The sequence below is a fragment of the Lissotriton helveticus genome, chromosome 5_1 (assembly GCF_964261635.1).
Source record: "Lissotriton helveticus chromosome 5_1, aLisHel1.1, whole genome shotgun sequence".
Taxonomy (NCBI): Eukaryota; Metazoa; Chordata; class Amphibia; order Caudata; family Salamandridae; genus Lissotriton; species Lissotriton helveticus.
The window spans coordinates 78,565,511-78,588,392 of NC_136065.1; the positions used below are offsets into that span (position 1 = coordinate 78,565,511).

Below are 22,882 nucleotides of genomic sequence, written 5' to 3' on the forward strand. Positions count from 1 at the left end.
CACCCTTTTTCTGTTCTTCCGGCTCTTGCCTGTCTGTTTGGTTGGCTCTGGTGCCGCTTCCCAGTTTGTTGCTGTGTTGGACGGACTGGTTGCCTCTTTCCACTGTTGATTTTTTTAGGTCGCCGTGGTGGGGTTGTCCTCTGTTCATTCGGTTCCTCTCTTGGACTTTTGCTCCCCTCTCGCTTTGTGCTGCCTGTTGGGCGGCCCTGGTGTGTTCGGGCCTGCTCGTTCTGTTCTGGCCCTGGTTGCTGTTGCCTTTTTTGGGCTTCGTGCGGTCCGGTCCCGTGCCTTTCTCTGCCTTCCTTCGGTTGGGGCGGTTTTCCTGGCGACTCTTGGTGTCTCTGGGGTCAGGTTTGTTTTTCGGCCTTCCCGGTGTCTTCGGTCCCGGGTTGGTTCTCCTACTCGTGGTTGCCCCTCTCCGGGGTGGTCCTTCCACTCGTGCTGGTCTGTTGGGTTTGACCTCTTTCGTGGTCATCCCCTTCTGGTCTGTTGGTTTCTTGTGAGTTTCCATGAAGCCGCTTGGCTTTGGTATGTGCTCACTATGTAAGTCATGTGGCGAGGAAGGCTAACGAGGAGGTAATGCCCCGGTTACTTACCGGTAATCTTCATTACTCCGAGTATAGCCTTCCTCGCCACATGAGTTCCCATCCCTCCCTCCCTGTCTGGCTAACGGCTTCATGTTTGTGCTTGGTGGTTTCAGGCTGATGGGTTGGGCCGGCCCTCCTCTTATAGAGGTCAGGGGTGATAGGGGTCGGCCATGTTGGGAGGCTAACTTTTGCTTTGGAGGGTTCTGGTGTGGAGCTGAAGCTCACTATGTAAGTCATGTGGCGAGGAAGACTATACTCGGAGTAATGAAGATTACCGGTAAGTAACCGGGGCATTTTCAGCAAAGGGCAGGTTTAGCTTTATCTATCTATAGCCCAGCAGGTTTGGAGGAGATATCTTGGTTTTGAATGAGAAAAAAAAAATCATAATATGTAGCATGTGTGCTGGAAGCAAAGCATATATCTTACACTTATGACCCTTCTTATGTAGGCTTCACATGAGTTTGTACTGGAGCATATACCTCTGGAGTTTTAGACTGAAAAGACTCCACTTTACACTATGGTGTTAGGCTACACTCTATGGCTAACATCCATGGGGCAGATTTACAAGCCCCTTGCGCCACCGGTCCTTCACTTTTTGAGTCGAACCGGTGGCGCATTTAACTGCTCCATATTTACAAGGAAAGGAAAAGCCACACTGCATGACTTTTCCTGTCCTTGTAAATATGGCCCCTTTGCACGCAGCACTTTGCGTGAAAGGGGTGTTCCATGGGTGTTGCTGTGGGTGTTCCCACGCAACACCCATGTAACCAGACACATTTCCAGATTTATGATTAATCGTGAATCTGGAAATGCGTGTGAATGCTGCGCATCCCCAGAGAAGGCGTAGGGAGGCACAAAGAGGAGAAATGTATTTATTTCTCCTTGTTTTCTTTTCCTCTTTCACATGAAAAAGGAAATCATCTCTAATGATTGTTTTTGATCAGGAAGGGTTCCCTTCCTGAACAAAAACAATCATTGAAACAATGACGTTTTCCAACCTTTATGTGTGCTAATGCAGCACACATAGAAGTTGAACAAGCATTGGAAATGCAATAGGTCTCGCATTAGAAAAGTTGGAGCTAATTTTTTTGTAGATGTAATTATTTTTTTACTTATGTTAACGTTCTGAAAGTAGTTTTTTTTTTGTATTTTATAATCACAATGGCCTATAAATGTTAAAAGTAAATAATACTTACCTAATAGTTGTTGTAATTTATAATGCGGACTGGGAAGTCAGAAAAGGCAGAATTCAAGTAAATGCAGCTTTGTAAAAAGCAGCAAGGGGTGGGGTGCGGAAAGTAAAGGTGCCAAACCATATGGAATGAATTATTATCTTTGTGTTTGTGTGCCCTTCCTTTGCCTCGCATATTACAGACACTGGTACAAAAAGGCAATGCAAATTTAACCCAGCTACTGAATAATCCCTCAAAATGATGCCAGGTCCTGGATGTGGCAGCAGCCTTTCGGGTGGTGCTATGAGCAGTATTAAAGAGCAGCAAATATGCACTGGAGGCTTTAACCTCTTGATGTTGTTTACCCTGGGTGTTTTATAAGGAGCTTGATACTGCAGCACATAGGGAACAGCTGTTTTAGTTAGAGGTGGGTTTGGCCATTCCTAAGGCAGATCTCTAAATTTACATCCGTCCCCTACAAGAAGCAAGGCACACAACAGGCTTGTTAAAAAAACACACTTTCCTTGCCGTACTGAGATCAGATAACGAGAAGCAAACTATTCCGCCCAACTCCCGGTTTCAGCACACCAACATTAGAGCAACAACACCAGCTAAGATATTACAAAACCGTAAATTTCTTCTAGTAATATCATGAAGTAAGGTGAGTTTGGGATGTGATTTCTAACAATTTTAAAATTAAAAGAACTCAGAAAAAGTAACCATGAGCCTCTCTCCCACTAACAGCTTACAGCACTATTACAGTTAAAACAAGCATTGGTAACGCACAGGCAAGACAAGCAAAATGGACAACTGACAAGAAGATGGTAAACAAGCAGTGACAGGCAGGTGGTGTTGGGAGGGAGGGGGTGGCACAGACTGGCTGCTGACTGCTGGGGAGAGAAAATCGTGACACATTTTACAAGTAATTTTTTCAGATTGGTCTGCAATGTTTGGGCTAGGATGTGAGAGCGAAGGAAACAAGCATCCTGAGATTTATGGGCCAATGAGGGAGATGAGCTATATGGGGTGTGTGGATGTTGTGAGAGCTGGCATGTATAGGTCCCGGAAGAGAGTTTTAAGTGTATGCGCTTGGAATCATTGTACAAGAAGCTGTATTTATGACGTTCTTACCTTAATTAAACACTCTGTATTTAGGGCACTACTCTCCTCAATTTGGTTCCTTGAAATGGAATGACACGGGGGCGCCCAGGGAAGTAAAATAGAGGAAGTGGTTATGGGTGGGTGCATGGTATGAAGGTAACAGACTAACGGAAACAAAGACAAATCCCCCTAAATAACAAGCATTGGCGGACGGAAAAAAAAATCGGCGCGAAATGAAGACAAGTCGGATGGGGTGGGGGACGGGGGAGAAGGAGAGTGAGCAGCCTTTGATGAGCGAGTGGGGAGGGGGAGGGGGGGGAGGAGAAACGAGAGACACGGCCTGGCGGCCGTGAAAGTGAAAGCTCTTGGCATTGCTGTGGGGAGGGGGGAGGAGAAATGCGACACGGCCGAAAGCCTTTGATGCAGCAGGGGGCGGAGCGGATGCCTTTCAAGTGAAGCTGCTGGCGGCAGATGGCTGGCTTTCATGTGCACGCGCATTTTAGGTGAATGCGCTTGCGCATTGAGCTTGCTTTTCATGGGCACAGCATCAAATCGCCTGATCGTTAAGCTCTATATTCTCGCAAGCTCAATGCGCAAGCGCATTGACAGGCGAGACCTAAAAACAGCATTTTACAGATTGTTTTTGTGCTGCAAGGGAACCCTTCCTGAACAAAAACAATCTCCCCACGACGCAGGCATCCTTGCACCATGGTGCAAGTGTGCCTGCGCCGGTGCATAGCAGCAGTTTGTGCGCCAGCGCAGGGGGAAGCACAGCGATGCGACATATTGTGGTAAATGTGTCGCATCCCTGTGCTTTGAAAGTGACTCAGCGCGGCGCAGCCAAATGGCTCGCGGAACGCACTGAGTCCCTTTCTTGTAAATCTGCCCCCTCGTTTACTACAAGTGCAGCTGATGACATCATAGGCAGGTAAATCTATGGTGCTGTGCTGCTTTCTACCATTTTAAAATGCAACAGTTATTCCTCACACTGCACAACGTTGTGCTATACTATACTATACTATAGTAATTTTGGGCACATGTATGCAATTGGGTGAGCTAACAATTAGAGGCAGAATTGTGATAGACTCTGCCAGTTTCATTGAAATGATCGCACAATCCGTGGTTAAATATCGCACTTAACACTTCAGGACGGTCTTCTACATTAGTTATGTTATGAGTTTTCCCTTGCGCTGTGCAGCGATGTGCAAAAAGGCGATCAGCAAGCCGCGTGCAGGTTTGTGCATATTGGAGCATGCCATGTATGCGCGAGCGGCGCTGCAATTAACACACACCGAACACCCTTTGGTGCACGTTCCACAAAGTCCAGCTCAGAGCATGATATGATGTTTTTCTTCATGTTGATGTCAACTTCCAGCAAAGCAGATTGCTAATTTATAGAAATGGCCGGATATTCCCCTCTTGATACCCCCCCCCCCACCCTTCCCTCACCTAAACTACAATCGAGTCGACCCCGCACCTGGCTGGCTCAGCCACGCTCCTCCTGGGACATGGCGAGGCGACGGGTGCAGCCAGCTGAGACCTCAGCTCTGGTTTCTCTCTGTCTCGTTGTCGGGCCGCTCGGTCTTTGTCCCAGTGACTTTCTTCGGATGTTGTAAAGAGCTCTGATGCCTTCGGGCAATGTCCACGCTTTAAAAATTGCAAAAATAAACCTGCCTTCCTCAGCATCCTTGCTCCACTTCCTGCTGTCTCTTGACTGGTGTGACTGTGCATCGGGCCGCTCTCTCCTCCGCCTCTGTCCTCAAAACTGAAGTCTGTTCTCAATTTCTGCTGCCAGGGCTTTCGCTCGCCTCTGGGATTAGTCTTTCATTTAGGTTTATGGGCATTTCCAGATGGTCCGGCTTTGACATCTATGGCCAGTAAACAACACGAAGCCTCGGTTACAGACTGAGGTGAGTCGCATATGTGCTGACATTGACCATTATATTCTTCCTTGAATGGCGCCTTCACCTGCACGAAAACAGTAGGAGGCAACCAGACCCATATCATATGTTTGAGTGGATCACACCTGTAAACTCCGCTTTGCTGAAGTTGCTGGAATTTTTGCCGAACTCCGCGTTCCAAGCAGAGTGCGGAGTGACAAAACTCTGTGATCTCAGCCGGGGAGAGGAGTTTACCACCAGCCCTACATACCCAAAACTACCTGTGTGAATAGATATCTCCAACAGACTCAGACTAAGTGAACAGATACCTCTACCGATTCACTCTCTATGGGCGGATGCCTCTACACAACCCAGCCCCTGTGAACAGATACCGCCACCTGATGCAACCTCTGTGACCAGAAACTGCTACCAGACACAGCAAACTGATACTTCTCCATAACTCCTCGTTTGTGAACAGATATCACCACCCAACTCTAGCTCTGTGAACAGATACCTTTCCGCAACACTGCCTATTTGAACAGATGCCTCTACTGACTCCGCCTGGGTGAACGGATATCTCTCCCCGACTCTGGCTCTTTGAACAGATACCTGTACCCGACTCATCATATGTGAATAGATATCTCTACCTGACTCTGGCTCTTTGAACAGATACCTGTACCCGACTCATCATATGTGAATAGATATCTCTACCCGACTCTGGCTCTTTGAACTGATACCTGTACCCGACTCATCATATGTGAATAGATATCTCTACCCGACTCTGGCTCTTTGAACCGATACCTGTACCCGACTCATCATGTGTGAATAGATATCTCTACCCGACTCTGGTTCTTTGAACCGATACCTGTACCCGACTCATCATGTGTGAATAGATATCTCTACCCGACTCTGGCTCTTGAACAGATACCTGTACCCGACTCATCATATGTGAATAGATATCTCTACCCGACTCTGGCTCTTTGAACCGATACCTGTACCCGACTCATCATATGCGAATAGATATCTCTACCCGACTCAGTGAATTGCTACTCATCTCCCAACTCAGCCTCTGTGAAAAAATATTTCCACCTCAGTCAGCCTTTGTGAACAGATCCATGTACCCAACCCATCCTCTGTGAACGATATCTCTACCGGCCTCATCTTGAGAGAACAGATATCACTACCCAACCCAGGTGCAATGAGCAGATATCTCTACCAGACTACGGCTCCATGAACACAAACCTGCACCCAACGTATCCTGTGTGAACAAATATCACTGCCAACTCTGTTTCTGTGATATCTTCTACCCGACTCATCCTGAATAAACAGAAATGTGAAACTGACTCATCCTGCCTGAACAGATATCACTGCCCAACTCTGACTCTCTGAACACATACCCCTGTGTGACTCAGATGTTATGTTATGTTAATCTATACTACTATTATAAAGTAAGAACTGGGAACCTTTGAGGCGGGTAAACTCGGGAACCACAGCGCAAATCCAAACACCCAATACATCATTGGAATTGGCAGGGTCTGCAGAGTGACATAGGCTACATACCCCAAAAAAATATACGTTGTTTAAAAAATATACCTTACAAAAAAAAGTAGTCCCTTGGAAGTAGCGCTGGCCGTGTGCGCTAACGTGCTGACATCATCAGGAGCGCGAGGAGGATACTACCATTGCTGTTGGTTTGTGTTTCCTCTGGGCGCTGGGCGCTGCTTGCTGACCCCCCTCGGCGCTTTACAATGGATGTACTCTCTGACTTGGATCCCCTGACTGGATGGAAAGTTTTACGGTAGGTGTCCACTGTCATATTCGTGTCTCTGTTTACGCGCAACCCCCTTAAAAACAGCGTTTAAGTTCCTGCTCGGACGTGAAACTGAGCGTTTGGTGCCACGGCAAACAGCTCGCCAAATACATCGCTGATGGGAGGAATGCGGGGGTTACATAGCTGCCAAGGTTTCAGATAGCCATGTGTGACATTTTTAAAATGTCAGTGAAATTATGAGTGACATTCTAACGACTAGGAGTGACACTTTTCTGCGAGCAAAAATCATGCAATGAAGACTAGGGAAACTTTTAAATTCAGAAATTGCAGCCATTTGAGCAACAAGAAACTGCAAGAACTTCTTGAAATTGCTTCGGAGCATCAGAAATGGAAGGACACTAACCTTAGTTGTAACCTTCCGAACAGAGGACGTGCGTCCGTAAATGTCTTCATCTTCTTCTCCCCCCAGACACTGCAGGCTGCTGACTCACTCGCCCCCCGCTTGGCCGCAGTAATTTGCACCACCCATGATCACCAATGCCTCTTGCACGGCGGGTGGCCATGACGGGAGTCACTCGCTGTCCTGTGTCGGCGGTGAGTGAAATTAATTCACTTTTTCACTGGGTCCGGTCGGTCAGTCGCTCTTATACTCGGCGAGGAGGATTCGACTGATTCAGATTGAATCCCCCCCGTTCTGCCTCACTTCTTCTTCCTCAGACGTGAGGGCACTGGGGGTCACATCCGGATTTAATAAACCCGGGCGCCCTGGTAGGCCATAATGACTGACAACCAGTAGCATCGTGGACTGAGAGGGCAGAACCCGCCTCCCCCCCACCCCTGTCGGTAATTGGCAGCGTGAGTCAAAGGAAAGCGGCACCAGCCAGGCGCACGCACAGGTTGGGAAGATTTGTTACTTTATAGCGCTCTCCAGAGCTGAGCGCAGAAGGATCTTTAACTATTTATTTAACACAGCCCAGCAAGCAAGCTGCTGGCAGCACGTCTCTCTGAGCACTAGAGCCGGTGCACAGGTGCCGCTGGTGGCGCGCGCTGGCCAGTGGCAAAATGCGTGACAATGCATTTCAGTGCGGTGATGCGGATCACCGCACTGAAATGCGTGAGTGTCACACCTGTTGCGTGATACTTGACAAAACTGGGGTTATTATTTACGTCTTCCATGACAGCCCACGGGCTGCAGTCAGGGCTCGGAGCATGATGTTCTGTTGCTCCCTTGAAAACATGTTTGCAAGAAAGAGCAACTTTCCAACCTTCCGAACAGAGGAAGTGCTAACGCAGAGCAGTCCCGCTGCCTTTGTTACAAGGTGGAAAGTTATAGTGTGTCTCTGAAGTAGCGGTGACCTCGTGCGTCCGTAAATGCCGCTCTGTTGGTTGTGTCAGTACCGTATCATGGCAGGTGTGAGTAGATTACCATTTCTGTTTGTTTCCTGGCTTTCTTATAGTTGTGGTTTTGCATGTCCTAATGTAAAACGGGAACGGGAACTACAACCCCCATAATACAACATAATACAACTTTTAACAAAATGACCGAAATACTCACGTGCGCCAGGTGAAAACATGGGCTCCGTCTGTGTAATAATTTACAGTTTGTTGTATTTTTCATTGTTTGGGACAGTTATGCTGTGCACATTGCTTTCTGTCGATGGTTCAAAGGCTGCCATCCAGAGGGGCAACTAGAGCCAAATTTCGGGGGGGGCTAAAAAACAATTCGGGTAGGAAAAGTAACGCGGCGTTCAGCGGGAGGAGCGCGGAAGAGAGCGGCCCCCGAGGAAGACGCGAGGTAAGCGACGCCCCTCGTGTAAAAAGGCTATTTTGACCGAGCTACACAAACCCGACAGCAGAGACCATAAATAACTGAGTACACATATTCGAGGGCAGTTTGTCGTGTGTGGTGCACGTTTATTAATACTCCAAGTCGCCGTCTGCTGCAGGCCAGAATGGAGGATGCAGCCTCATTGGGGATTGAATGCAGTGACGTTTAGAGTTGTGCTGTGTGACCCAAGCGCTGATTACTCTTGAGATTGTGTGCTGTCCTGACAGCAGAGACCATAAATAACTGAGTACACATATTCGAGGGCAGTTTGTTGTGTGTGGTGCACGTTTATTAATACTCCAAGTCGCCGTCTGCTGCAGGCCAGAGTGGAGGATGCAGCCTCATTGGGGACTGGTAACTCCTAACGTGGTGTCAGAGAGAGTGAGGAACCAATATTTGGCCTTCCGTTCGTGCCTTCTATGAGCCGACAAGCACACAGTAGGATGACGCGAGGTTAGGGAGTTCCTGCTACCTGGAAGCCTCATTGCCCCGGACAACGTCGGGACGGGCTGCTAGTATTCAAAATAAATTTATACAGATTTCAAAAAACATTATAATTTATTACATATTATAGAAAATATAAAGGAACAGTTACGCTCAAGACAGAATGTTGGCATAGAAAAAAACAAAGATATCATAAACCAAACCAAAGAATTTCCAGAAGACAAGCATTTTCCTTTGAGCAAGTCTAGTCACAAAAAGATTGGTTACAGGCATAAACATTCACAAGTATATAATGGACCAAAATAAATGAGAACGTTATGGTACAGTGTATTCAATGCATAAATTGCCAAACGTTCAGAATGTGTATACAGAGTATAGAATCATATACACTAAGCATAGTCCACAATACAGTATTGGCAATTTCAGACGTGAAGACCATTTCTAACAGTACAATCTCAATAATTCAGATGTAAATACCAAATGTAGCATGCTATAGAGTAGTATATAGACAAAAAATATTTATTTTTGAATCAGCTAGTTATAATAGAGTGGCATTCTTCCATGAAGTTAAGCCCAAGGTTGATGCTATCACAACGAAGCCTCCAGCGACATTCGCTTTTGTTTAGAATGTTAGAGATACTACCACCTCATGCCGAAACTTGTACTGCTTCAATGACCTGCCACCGCATGTCAGCGGGGCCGTGATTAAATTCTCGATAATGTGCCACCAAGGGTGCGTTTACTGTCTGGCAACGAATTCTGCTTTTATGTTGTCCAAACCGTGTTTTAACGCTCAAGCAAATTCAAGTCCTGATGTTGACCGTACATTAAAACAGCAAAGCTCTCGCAGCCACAAAGACAGTGTAAAATGGAAGGAGAAAAACAGTTGCAATACAGATGAAAGAAAGCAGCAGATCTCTGTGTTCAAGTTCTCTTTCAAATGAAGTTTAATAGGATCCAAGCTCAGCCGACACGTGTTTCATCGCGTTAAAGTGGAGTCAACACGACTCTTCAGGGCTAGTAGATAGCTTCAGGCATCCACGGTTGGATGCGGGATTTGAGCGAAGTTGATGGCGTATCCTGATGAGAGATTGGCGAGTCTGCCAATATGTTTAAACGATCACGACCCTGGTTCCGGGTTTAACAAGTGTATCTTGCACCAGTAAGGTAAAAGTAAACAAACAAACTGTTGCACGTCTGAATTCAAAAGGAGACTATGCACGTGTGTGTGAATAGCCGTACCGGGAGGGGACTCGACTGTGGAGTTAACAGGTGGATTCTTGGTATGAGAATCTTCGTAGGTAGTTATAGGCTAAGTCTGATAGCCAGAGTCCCTCCTCTGTAGGTTCCCGGTCGCCGTGTTCCATGGTCCGTCCACAGTCGAGTCCCCTCCCGGTACGGCTAATCTTTGATTGTCTTGGAACGGTTTTTGGGTTAATCCGTTCGCTCTTTACGCGCCACCCATCAGAACCTATCTCCTCATAGAACTTAACGTATACTCCAGGCAGAGCGCCATTATCTGATTTTCCTCAAAACCCTTTCAGCTGTTTTTTTGACCGTACATTAATATAGCGGTCGAAACGCCGTCAACGCTTTTTGAGGTCAGAATTTGTTTGAAGGGCACACTATTTCTGTTTGTGCTGTTTCTTTCTACATGTAATGTTTATTGTGAAGCCACTGGTTTGGTTTATGATATCTTTGTTTTTTTGTATGCCAACATTCTGTCTTGAGCGTAACTGTTCCTTTATATTTTCTATAATATGTAATAAATTATAATGTTTTTTGAAATCTGTATACATTTATTTTGAATATATGACTTTATAGGCTTCTCTCTTTCCCTTTTCCCCTTTCTCTTTTTACTTCCTAAATTTTAACCGCAATGTTGCAGGCAGCACCGCATAGCCACACAGCAGGCATCCAGTGCCATAACACACATTCACCATTGCACTCCCAATGATGACACAGCCGAGTAGCACACTACTTCAAACAGACCTCAAGGTCATCTCACTTAATGTAAAGGGTCTCAACCATCCAGTCAAAAGGAAGAAAATACTAGACTACCTAGCCAAAACAAAGGGAGACATTAAACTATTGCAAGAGACAAAACTATCCTCAGAAGAAGCAGACAAACTTAGGGCTAGATGGATAGGCCAAGTTGCCTGCTCACCAGCTGTAGGGAAAAAAAGAGGAGTCATCACCCTGGTCAGCAGCAGATCTAAGATAACCATAGAAACTGTACAACAGGATGAGGAGGGCAGACTACTGATCACACAAATGAAAAGGGGAGAGGAGACAATACTAGTAGCAAACATCTATGCACCCAACACAGACGACACACCATTCTGGGAAAAGGTAACCAAAGACCTGGAAACCAGCGCGTCACACGGCATGATGGTAGCAGCGGGAGATTTCAATATGGCAATAGACCAAACACTAGACAGGCAAGCCAAAAACAAGACACGAACGACGACCTCGCACAAGACGCTAAGGAACTTGTGTAATAAACTAGACCTGGCAGAACCGTGGCGACTGCAACACCCCGACACTAGAGACTACACCTTCTACTCGTACCCACACAACTCCTATAGCAGAATCGACTACATCCTCATATCAGCATCCCACACTCACCTAACTGAACACACAGACATCGCAGCCAGAACTATATCAGACCATGCCTGCATCAGCCTACACTTAGCAGGAAGACACAATGAACACCTTACACGAAGATGGCGTCTCAACCCCACAACCCTAGCAAAGCAGGAAGACAAAGTAAGGATTCAGAAAGCCATCACAGAATACATCGCAGAAAATGAGATACCAGACACAGACCTGAGCATGCTGTGGGAAGCTCTCAAATCAACTATAAGAGGGGTACTAATAGAAATAAAGGCGAGAAGGGATAAAGAGACAAAAGCGCAGCTAGCTCAGCTAGAAGCAGATATAACATTTCTAGAAACACAACACATGAGAGACACCACCAACCAAAACGCACTAACGGAACTCACAAAAAAGAAATACGAATTCAATAGAATCTTCAGCGAATGCGCGGGCTTCTGGATAAAAAAATACAAAGAGATCAATCTCTGCGAAGCAAACTGGGCTGGTAAATCACTAGCATCATACCTCAAGTGCAAACAAAGACAGCACAACATCACATCGATCACAGACACCACAAGCAAATCACACACTCGTCACGAAGACATTGTACGGACCTTCAGAGAATTCTATGTTGAGCTATACAAAAAAGATGAGGGACTAGATACTGAACGAGGAAAAGCCTACCTAGATAACCTGAAACTACCAAAAATCACAGAAGAGGAAGCAAAGGCGTTAAGCCAAGATTTCAAGCCGCTAGAGATCAGGACAGCCATCAAGTCATTCAAAGATAACAAAGCCCCAGGACCAGATGGTTACACAGCAACATTCTATAAATCATTCCAAGAGCAACTAATACCCACTCTAACAAAAAAATTCAACTTCTGCGGGAGAACTGGGGAAGTGACCGCCACAGGCAAACATTATAGTCATTCCAAAGGAGCATAAAGACCCACAATGGCCAAAGAACTACCGCCTAACATCACTCATTAACATAGACTGCAAACTTTACGCCGAAATATTAGCCACTAGGCTCAGTGGCTTGCTACCACAGCTGATAGGTGTCTTGGCACTTCTTAAAAGAATGTCTGCAAGCATTCAACCTAGGAGAGACGTTTGCCAGGAGAGTCATGGCCATGTACAAAAGCCCGAAGGCACAGATTGCCATTAACGGCACAACCTCAGTCCCATTAGACCTCCAAAGAGGGACTAGGCAGGGTTGCCCCTTATCCCCACTGTTGTTCCTACTTGTTCTAGAACCCCTGATCAAAGATATTCTCACCAACGAGAGCATAGCTGGCATTTCCATCAACAAAACCACTGCCAAACTAGCGGCCTACGCAGATGATTTACTGATAATAACAGAAGACCCTACAGTATCCATACTCGCACTCATGACCACCATTGACACCTACGCCTCCCACTCCGGATACAAACTAAACTGAGACAAGACAGAGTGCATGCCCATGAACATATACACGACCAGAGATGTTCTAGGGAACTCGGGGCTAGTGTGGCAAACACAATTGATCAAATACCTAGAAATCAACTTTGGGAGAGACCTAAAGATCACCCTAGACCTAAACGAAAAGAAGACACTGACATAGATAAGAGACATGCTGGAAAACTGGTAACCCAAATGTATCACCTGGTGGGGAAGAATAGAAACAGTTAAAATGATGACTAGACCTACAGCTAACTATCTGGCTAGCATGCTCTCCCTAGCATTGACTGACGACTTCCACAAGAAGATAGACCAGGCAATAAACAAATTCATCTGGAGGGACAAAAAACCCAGAATAGCCCAACCAAAACTTAGACTGAGGAAAGAACTAGGAGGCCTAAACTTAGCGGATCTAAAGACATTTCAGACAGCCTGCATCGCCAGACAAGGGTTGCACTGGGCTACCCAAAACCAGAAATATACACCACAATGGCTGGCCCTAGAAAAAGCTATCCTATACAACTCAGACTCCCTAACCCTCGTCACATCCAACAAACTGACACAGAAAGGTAACCCGATATTCAAGGCAACTAGATCGGCCCTCCTCAAGCTAGATCAGAAACTAGAAGTAAGCATAAAAAAAAACTCGAAGTGGATAGCACTATGGAATAACCCGAAAATAAGATACAGAGGGAAAACTCTAGAAATAAAAACATGGAGGGCTCTAGGCATCTCACATCCAGCACACCTAGAAGAAGTTGTCAACCCCCTCACTTTCAACACCTTAAAGAGGAGGTTCGAACTCCCAGAAGCGGAACTATACAACTTCCTGACCATTAAAACAGCGATCACAGAGGCGAACCTCAGCAGCCTAACCCCATCAATTTTCAAATTCATAGAAAACCTAAACAAAACAGGGCACCACATATCACACATGGATTGGTGTCACTACAACGCATGCTTTTACCACGCATGCCTTTACAACGCGGTTTTTACCACGCAGTCCATTACAACGCATAATGCTTTTAGGCGCTGGATAGTGAATTATTTAATTTAATATTCCAACTCCAGTCCCCGTGGATAGCAGGGAAGGTGTTGGATAGTATATTAAATACATTCCCTATCCTAGAGCGCCCCCCAGCGCATTGCGTTGTAATGGTTTGCGTGGTAAAAGTTGCGATGTAATGGTAGTGCGTTGTAAAAAATTTGTTGTAACCGTGCTACACCATCACACATATATAAACTCCTACGCCCATCGGCCTCAAAACTCAACGACAAAAACAAAAAGTACTGGGAAACCCAGATAGGCAGAACCCTCACAGAACAAGAACAAATGACCATGTGGACCTCCCCCACGCATAATAAAATTTCACCAGTACTCGCACAAAGCAAATTCTGGTTACTGCACCAAGCACACTGGCGAAACTGAACCTCAGAGAAAACAGCCAGTGCTGGAACTGCAACAAGGCAACAGAGGACCTTGCCCATCTAATCTTTCAGTGTAGCAAGGTCAAGAAATTCTGGGACAAAGTTCTCGACTTCACCAATCAAACACTAGGCTGCAACCTTAAGAGGGAGTTCCACAAGCTAACAGCACCCTCCTTAACACCGAGATCACCACACAACAAGACAGGAACCTTCTAGACTTTGTCCTAACTAGTGCCATAAAGGTTATACTGTCCTAATGGAAGAACACCGCCAAAGCGACATTTAAGGGGTGGATAAACTGGGTGATATTCCTGGGAGGGGCAGACAACACAGCACTGAGAAACACTCCATGGAGGAAACCAACCAGACAGATGTGGGCATCACTAGACAAAGCGCTAGACCCTTTCAAACCACCTTAGGCAACGTATACGGCAGGGAAGTACCAGGCAGGATGTAGCACGCCGATCACCAACAAACTGCCAACACCTATATGTTACATGTTTTATGTTATATGTGTAGGAACAAGCATAGCGCCACCAGAGCCATTCCATGGGTATGTTTACAATGATAACCACCACAACGGACTTGAACCAAACACCCAAGGATGAAGAACTACGCACAGATCACCCACGTAAAATAAGCTACGCAATTTACCGGCACAAGTGAAGCTATATATGTTCATACTTCTGTGTACACCGTGTCTATGTAAAAATCAATACAAATATATATTTTTTAAAAACAAATACACATGTTATGTTTCAGGGAGGGGAGGGAAGCAGGGACTCTGCTGAGAGAGTCCCGCCCTCTGGATGCATCGTTTGTATTTATGGATCACAATAACATTAGAATGTTTTCTGATCTTCATGCATAGTGCTCTTTTTCCGCATGGAAACAAGGCTATCATGTACATGATGCATAATCTGCATTGCTGATAGAAATGCAGGCTTTCTGTTTGATTACAAGACACTGTGCTCGCTGCGCCCCATATGTGCTGGTGACACCCATGCCTCCTGGTGAGCCAGCAGGACCTGTGTTCATTCTGAATATTAATGTTCCATAACTATCTGATTGGTGTTATCATTTGACATGTAGTATGTACATCACACATGGGCTCTTCGCACCCCAGTTCCTGCACGACCCGCATTAGTTCTGGACGTTACTGGGTTTGTTTGGCTCTAATGCCGCGTGTTCGAGGCGCTCTATAAACACTGACGTCACCCTGGCTGGAGGCCAGAATATTCTGCTGGGTTCATGTATCACGCAGCCCCCGCCCACCAACGAATGATGCCTGCACGACCTACATGTAGTCTGTACGCTAATATTAGATTGCTGCTGGCTTCTAATGTGGCACTCGCCCCTCGGCCTCCACAACTGATGCCGCGTCGCCTCCACGACCTCCACCTATTCTTTGCATTAATGGTAGAGTTCTGTTCCTTCTAATGTAGCACTCGCCCCTCGGCCTCCACAACTGATGCCGCGTCGCCTCCACGACACTCACTTCTTCTTTACATTAATGGTAGAGTTCTGTTCCTTCTAATGTAGCACTCGCCCCTCGGCCTCCACAACTGATGCCGCGTCGCCTCCACGACCTTCACCTCTTCTTTACATTAATGGTAGAGCTCTGTTCCTTCTAATGTAGCACTCGCCCCTCGGCCTCCACAAATGGTGCCGCGTCGCCTCCACGACCTTCACCTCTTCTTTACATTAATGGTAGAGTTCTGTTCCTTCTAATGTGGCACTCGCCCCTCGGCGTTCACAACTGATGCCACGTCGCCTCCACGACCTTCACCTATTCTTTACATTAATGGTAGAGTTCTGTTCCTTCTGATGTAGCACTCGCCCCTCGGCCTCCACAACTGATGCCGCGTCGCCTCCACGACCTTCAACTATTCTTTACATTAATGGTAGAGTTCTGTTCCTTCTGATGTAGCACTCGCCCCTCGGCCTCCACAACTGATGCCGCGTCGCCTCCACGACCTTCACCTATTCTTTACATTAATGGTAGAGTTCTGTTCCTTCTAATGTAGCACTCGCCCCTCGGCCTCCACAACTGATGCCGCGTCGCCTCCACGACCTTCACCTATTCTTTACATTAATGGTAGAGTTCTGTTCCTTCTAATGTAGCACTCGCCCCTCGGCCTCCACAACTGATGCCGCATCGCCTCCACGACCTTCACCTATTCTTTACATTAATGGTAGAGTTCTGTTCCTTCTAATGTGGCACTCGCCCCTCGGCCTCCACAACTGATGCCGCGTCGCCTCCACGACCTTCACCTCTTCTTTACATTAATGGTAGAGTTCTGTTCCTTCTAATGTGGCACTCGCCCCTCGACCTCCACAACTGATGCCGCGTCGACTCCACGACCTTCACCTATTCTTTACATTAATGGTAGAGTTCTGTTCCTTCTAATGTGGCACTCGCCCCTCGGCCTCCACAACTGATGCCGCGTCGCCTCCACGACCTTCACCTCTTCTTTACATTAATGGTAGAGTTCTGTTCCTTCTAATGCCGCTGCTGCCACCGTGCTGGCGACACTGCACGAACTGCATATATTCTGGCCATTCATTTTACATTTTTATTTGCCTTTCTAGATCTAATGTCGCTTGCTCCCCTCGCTCTATAAACACTGACGTCACGGCCCCTGCATTGTAAAGGGCACCGTGCCTGCACACCTACAGTATGCAGGTAAAACAAAATAAAAATGGAATTATTCCTAAATAGTGCTAATGAGTCTTTCTGTGGATGAGTGTTTTGCCTAGCTTATGCACATGTCACTTTATGCCAGGATAGGAATACTTTGATGTTTTGTAAAGTTATTGTTTTATTATGTGGTAGAAATTATAATGAAATGGAATATAGAGTAAGAGAATAATAGTTCTTTAATGTAGTATCCTGAAACTTATTTTGTAGTGTTGAATTATGTATTTGTCAACTCCAGGAGAACAAGTTAAGCTCTTCAACTATTGGAAATATACACCTAGATTCATCAAAGTCCCATTTTGCGAGTCTGTAATAGCGATTCATAAGGAATCGCTATTACAGACTCGCAAAACGGGATTCCTGTAGGAATCGCAATATTTATTGCGATTCCTACAGCTTCCTTATTTGCGATTAGCTAATTGCTAATCGCAAATAAGGATGCGATTTCAAGGGTGCCAGGGGTGTCCAAAGGACACCCTGTAGCACCCCTGAAAAGCAAATGTAGCCAGATGTTGTGCACACACATGTCCAAATGACATGTGTGTGTGTAACATACCACTCAGAAAAATGCCCTAAAGTGCATTTTTCTGAGTTTTCGCTATTTACCACGAAGTCTGACTTCGTGGTAAATAGCGCCAACAAATAGCGAATTCGATAATAGAAATTGGTTAATGAATTGCATTTAAGGAATCTCAAATAGAGATTCCTTAAAAGCAATTCCTCCTAAATATGCGATTTCGCAATTAGCGATTTTTGCATTTGGGATGATGAATCCCAAATGCAAAAATTGCACTCGCAAAGGGCCAGATTCTCAGAATATGGCCGTTTGCGAGCCGTTTTCGGCTTGATGAATCCAGCTGATAGTTACTTGATGACTGCGACTTTGCACGTTTGTTCTCTCCCACATGTTATTTTTTGCACTACGCACTTTAATATGGTGTACTAATTTCTGTTGAATTTTTAAATGATTGTTGTAGTACTGTTTTTAAATATTTATATAGCGGTGTTCTCCCTTTTCAGTACTAAAGTCCTTATGAGAGTCGGCACGTGGAGTAATTTCCTATAAATTGTTGAGCAAGTGGAGCCTGTGATTATCTTGTAAATGTATATTGATAATTTTTTATTTCTGTGATTTCTTTTAAACTGTTCAGCTTATATGGTTGTATAAAACAAACCGAATGAAGCTTTTTGAACTGAACTGAGTGTTTTACCTAATGTTAGCTGAGTACTTGATGTTAGATAGTTCGACGGCTAAATGGATGACTCGTGAAGTGAGTACTTTGAAGGTTGAATGTGTGCGCAGGGGACTGGGGAATGGTCGTGAGATCAGATAGACGGATGGGTTTTGAGAGATATGGATGAATCAACAGGTTTGTGTATGAATGTGTACGCGTTTAGATACATGCGTGGTGCGCATGTCCAGAATGTGTGGTGGGTTGCAGCATCCAAATGAGGAGTCAATGAGTGGATAGATTCATCACTGAGTATATGGCTGGATGGATAAATGCAGATGTGCCGCGTCCCTGTCTGAATGAATGGATGGATGGAGGCGCATGAGTGAGTAATTAGTAGAGGGATGAGTGGATTGATGTGTGAGATGAACGATTGAGAGACAGAAGGGGAGACAGACATCACCATCTCTTCAAGCAAATGGTTTTGTTGTTTAACACTAGGGGTAAAGCATCCACAGTGACACTGCACACATGTACCACAAGGTTACCCACTACATTTGATCTGTATTGGTTGAAAAGAATAGCGCCTTTGCGATAACATTTTTAATATTGTTACAACGTCAAGCGTCCACTTCTTATGCTTATGCGTGTGCCAGTTTTTGAGGGAAGGGACTTGGCGAGTCTGCTGAACAAAGCTGTTACTTAATTTTGTTTTAAAACATAATTATTGAACGTATATATGAACACCGAATTTAACCGCCCTAGAAACATGCACTGATGACATCATATAGAAACAGAACCGGTGCACGTAAAGCAAGGAGTGATTCTGGTCATTAAAGCGGCATGAACCACTGAAACCTCAATATTGACCGGTGTTTTTGATGGTTTCATATTTGTGGGAAATGACTGAATATCACTGGAAGAGCTAAGTTAACCAATGGATTGGTATATGACACTACCATCCGAGTTGTGCTCCACGGCTTCCGTCAGTATTCATCTACCTACCTTAGTGAGCTGTGGTGGGGTTCTGTTAATGCTTCCTTCATTGGGATTGGATTCTCATTTAACTAATGTCCGCTGCTATGTTATTTTTGTCAACATCTCTGTCACATTACTTCCAATAATGTCACCAAGCATTCGAATTAGCTTTCACTTTTGTGAATTCTGAAATCTTGAGAGCACTGTACACTAAAGCACACTGTGCCATTCTCACGCAGAGACACATGAGTTAGGGGGCGCAGTGTCTCATCATTAGGTGCCCTGCAGGTATCAGGGATCAACATGTGAAACGCTACAACGCCTCACCATGGTTCGTAAGCACTACTTAATGATTTTTCATAATACACTAATATGGCGGAACCAATTGGCATGGCCAATGCTTGTTCTTACATGGTGTAAATCCATTCAGTAGTTTCTGAGAAAATCAAAAAATAAAAGTTTCGATATCTATGGCCGCGGTAGAACCATGCACCCTGCCGATCACAAGCTGCATTCTAATTGGCTGTCAACACTTCAAACCAGGAAGTGTTGGCAGCCATCTTGTGCCCCGATAGAACCGAGGCACAAGAAAAGAGAAAAAGAAGCGCGCAAAACAAGAAAAGGGGGCAGGGTAGAAACACCCTGACCCCCTAGGCCTGCTCAGGGCCCAAAAAGGCATTAAAAAAAACAAAAAACAGCCAAATTCACGCTGGGTGCGCGATTCCGTCTGGGAAAACTTTAAGAAAACAAAGTGCAGGATCTCCCGCACTTCGTTTAATTGAAGCCCCTGGGTGGGCCTGGTCCCGGGGGCAGTAAAAAAATGTGTGGGGGGGCCGCCCACCCCGGGACTTTGCATACATATTTGCAGGGGACACAAGGCCCGCCTGCAGCCACGGGGCTTGTTTTTTTTAAGTTTGGGGGGCCTCTAAGGCCCCCCAAACCATGGGGACCACCACCCCCAGTGCGCTCATCAATTATAGTCGCGGGGTACACTGCCCCCCACAGCCCTGGGGACTGCCACCCCTGGGGCTTCTTTTAAAAAAATAGATATATACCTGTTTAGGGGGGCTCAAGCCCCCCTCACGCCCCGGGGACCGCCACCTCCCCGGGGCACTAATATTTAAATTTGGGGACCCGTAACGGACCCCAGAGCCCCCGGGACCACCACCTCCCCAGAGCTGTTCAGATGTTAGGAGGGGGTCCGTGCGGCCCCCATCCAGGAGCCTGTGATGGCCCTGGGGACCGCCACCCCCAGGGCCGGCTCCTGCAGTGTCCCGGGGTGCCCACTCCCGGGACACTGCAGTTTGCTATGGCAGGACGGGAGACGTCATAGCAAACTGTGGTTTGGATTTTGGAAGAGAGATCAGGAAACCTGCTCTCTCTTCCAAAATTCAAACCAGATTGCTTTTCCACACGGGGAGCTGCATCGTAGCAGCTCCCTGTGTGGAAAAGCAATGCCAGCTCCAAAGAAGCGGGGAGCCGGCGGGACCATGGGGGAATTGGGGCTCCCTTCACGGTCCCCAATGGAAAGGCCAGACCCCGGGGCCAGGAGTGGGCTGGGAGGGGGCCACGCGGCCCCCTCCCCAATAAAAAAAAAATGTTTTTAACGAGGCAGAGCCCCAGGGGATAGGGTCCCCGTGGCTAACAGAGGCCTCAGGAGGGGGCCTTGCGGCCCCCCTTCCCATTTTTTTATTAAGAGAAGTAAAAATAGGGTTCAGACCCTGGGGGATGGGGTCCCCAAGGCCAGAATTCGGCCTCAGGGAGGGGGGCCCGTGGCCCCCTTTCCCATTTTTTTATTAAAAGAAGTAAAAATAGGGTTCAGACCCTGGGGGATGGGGTCCCCAGGGCCAGAAAAAAGGGAAATTAAGGGGGCCACACAGCCCCTCTTCTGAAAATCAAAAGCAAAAAAAAGCCAGCATTTTGCCGGAGGCCGCGCCCCGTCCCTGTAGCACTCTGCAAACGTGCCCGCTGGGGGTCCCTGGGGGCCAACTAGCCCACCAGGTACCTCCAGTAAGCGCCACTGCACTGCGCTACAGAGAAGTGGACTAGGTCATGCCCCTTTTTACACCTCTCTGCAACACAGCTCTGTGGCACTTACTGGAGGTACCTGGTGGACTAGTTGGACCCCAGGGACCCTCAGCATTCAAGGGGACTTCATCCCCCAACTTAAAATGCGCCACTGGCGCGTTTGCACAGTGGTGAAGGGAGGGGGCGGGCCTGAGGTGACATGTGTGCAAACACACCCTATGGTGCGTTTTAAGTTTGGGAATTAATTCCTCTTCAATCCTGAGTGTCGCTGGGGGCCAACAAACCCACCAGGTACCTCCAGTAAGCGCCACTGCGCTGCATTACAGAGAGGTGGGCCAGGCCACGCCCCTTTTTACACCTCTCTGCAACGCAGCTCTGTGGCGCTTACTGGAGGTACCTGGTGGGCTAGTTGGACCCCATCGACCGTCGGGATTCAAGGGGACTAAGGGCCAGATGTATGAACACATTTTCCCATAGACATCTGGCCCTTAATCTCCCAACTTAAAATGGCCACAGGACGTGTTTGCACACGTCACCTCAGGCCTCCCTCCCTTCACCACTGTGCAAACGCGCCCCGTAGCGCATTTAAGAGGTAGTTTTAATCCCCCTGCCCTATTATGTACTAGGGCCTAACAGAGGCGGTCTTGTTAACCATCGGGGTACCCCAACGCATAGGGGTCCCTAGTGTATGTAGGTGTTTTTACTGTATTCTAAGTGTCTTTAAGAATAGCAATGGCTCTAGGCCAGGTTAGTCAGAGTCAGTTACCACCAGTACCCGTCTGAATAAGTTGCGGGCACAGGATGACTTTGCAACACGGCCTCTTTCTGCTCCTCTGTTGGTCCTTCCTGCACATGTCTTGCTTCTTCCTGCACTTTTCTTGGTCTTTGTGGACTTCTGTTGCTTCTTTCTGTGCCTTTTTCTTCTTTCTTCACATGTCCTACCTCTGTAGGCATTGTTAGAGACTAGCATTTGAAAAACCTTTGAAATTCAATGAAAAAAATATAGGTTTCAGGGGCGTTATAGTTAGTTGGACATTTCACTCGTACGAAACCATAGAAATTCCCGTTATAGTTAGTTCAGCTAACTATAACTCGCGCCCCCGCAGTGCACTGCTGATGACGTCACATATTACATCACTCATGACATGGTCAGTGACATCACTCATGACATCACTGATGACATCGCAAATGACATCACTGATGACATCATCCTTGTGATAGAGTGGCAGACCTCTTCTCACCCTAATATAACCTTTGATACACACCCTCTAAAATACAAAATACCATTTTCAAAACAATGGACAACCAATACCAGTTACAACATACCCATTCACTAATTCCAAGATCTACACATACATTCACTCATTCACCAAAAGTCCTATACAGTCACTCAGAAATGCACTCACTCCTCATATGTACTCATACACCTATACATACACTTACACACCGCCACTCATCTATAGAGTTACTCACACCCATAGTCACATATGCAAAGAAAGTATCAAACATCCATTTACTTGCATATACAGTTATACACACACCACTGCACTTACTTCCACAGAAACTAACATACTTACTCTCTTAAACAATAACTCATAGAAACGCATACTCATTCATACAGGTACTCTTCCAATCTCTCACTCTCACATATACTCACGTACATACACCCATACTCCCATATACTAGTTTAAAACATATGTAGTTACTCATAGGCACTACTGAGACAGTCATTCACTCATCAACACACCCATAC

The 22,882-nt window shown here is 46.4% G+C and overlaps 1 long non-coding RNA gene across 1 annotated transcript in view; it reads left to right on the top strand.

Moving 5' to 3' along the window:
- Positions 1 to 6,440: 6,440 nt before the first annotated feature.
- LOC144754161 (uncharacterized) overlaps positions 6,441 to 22,882 on the top strand; it is a 638,643-nt gene continuing 622,201 nt past the window's right edge. The window contains exon 1 of the long non-coding RNA XR_013594674.1: positions 6,441 to 6,538. This is a non-coding gene — a long non-coding RNA (uncharacterized LOC144754161). The remainder of the gene's footprint in view (positions 6,539 to 22,882) is intronic.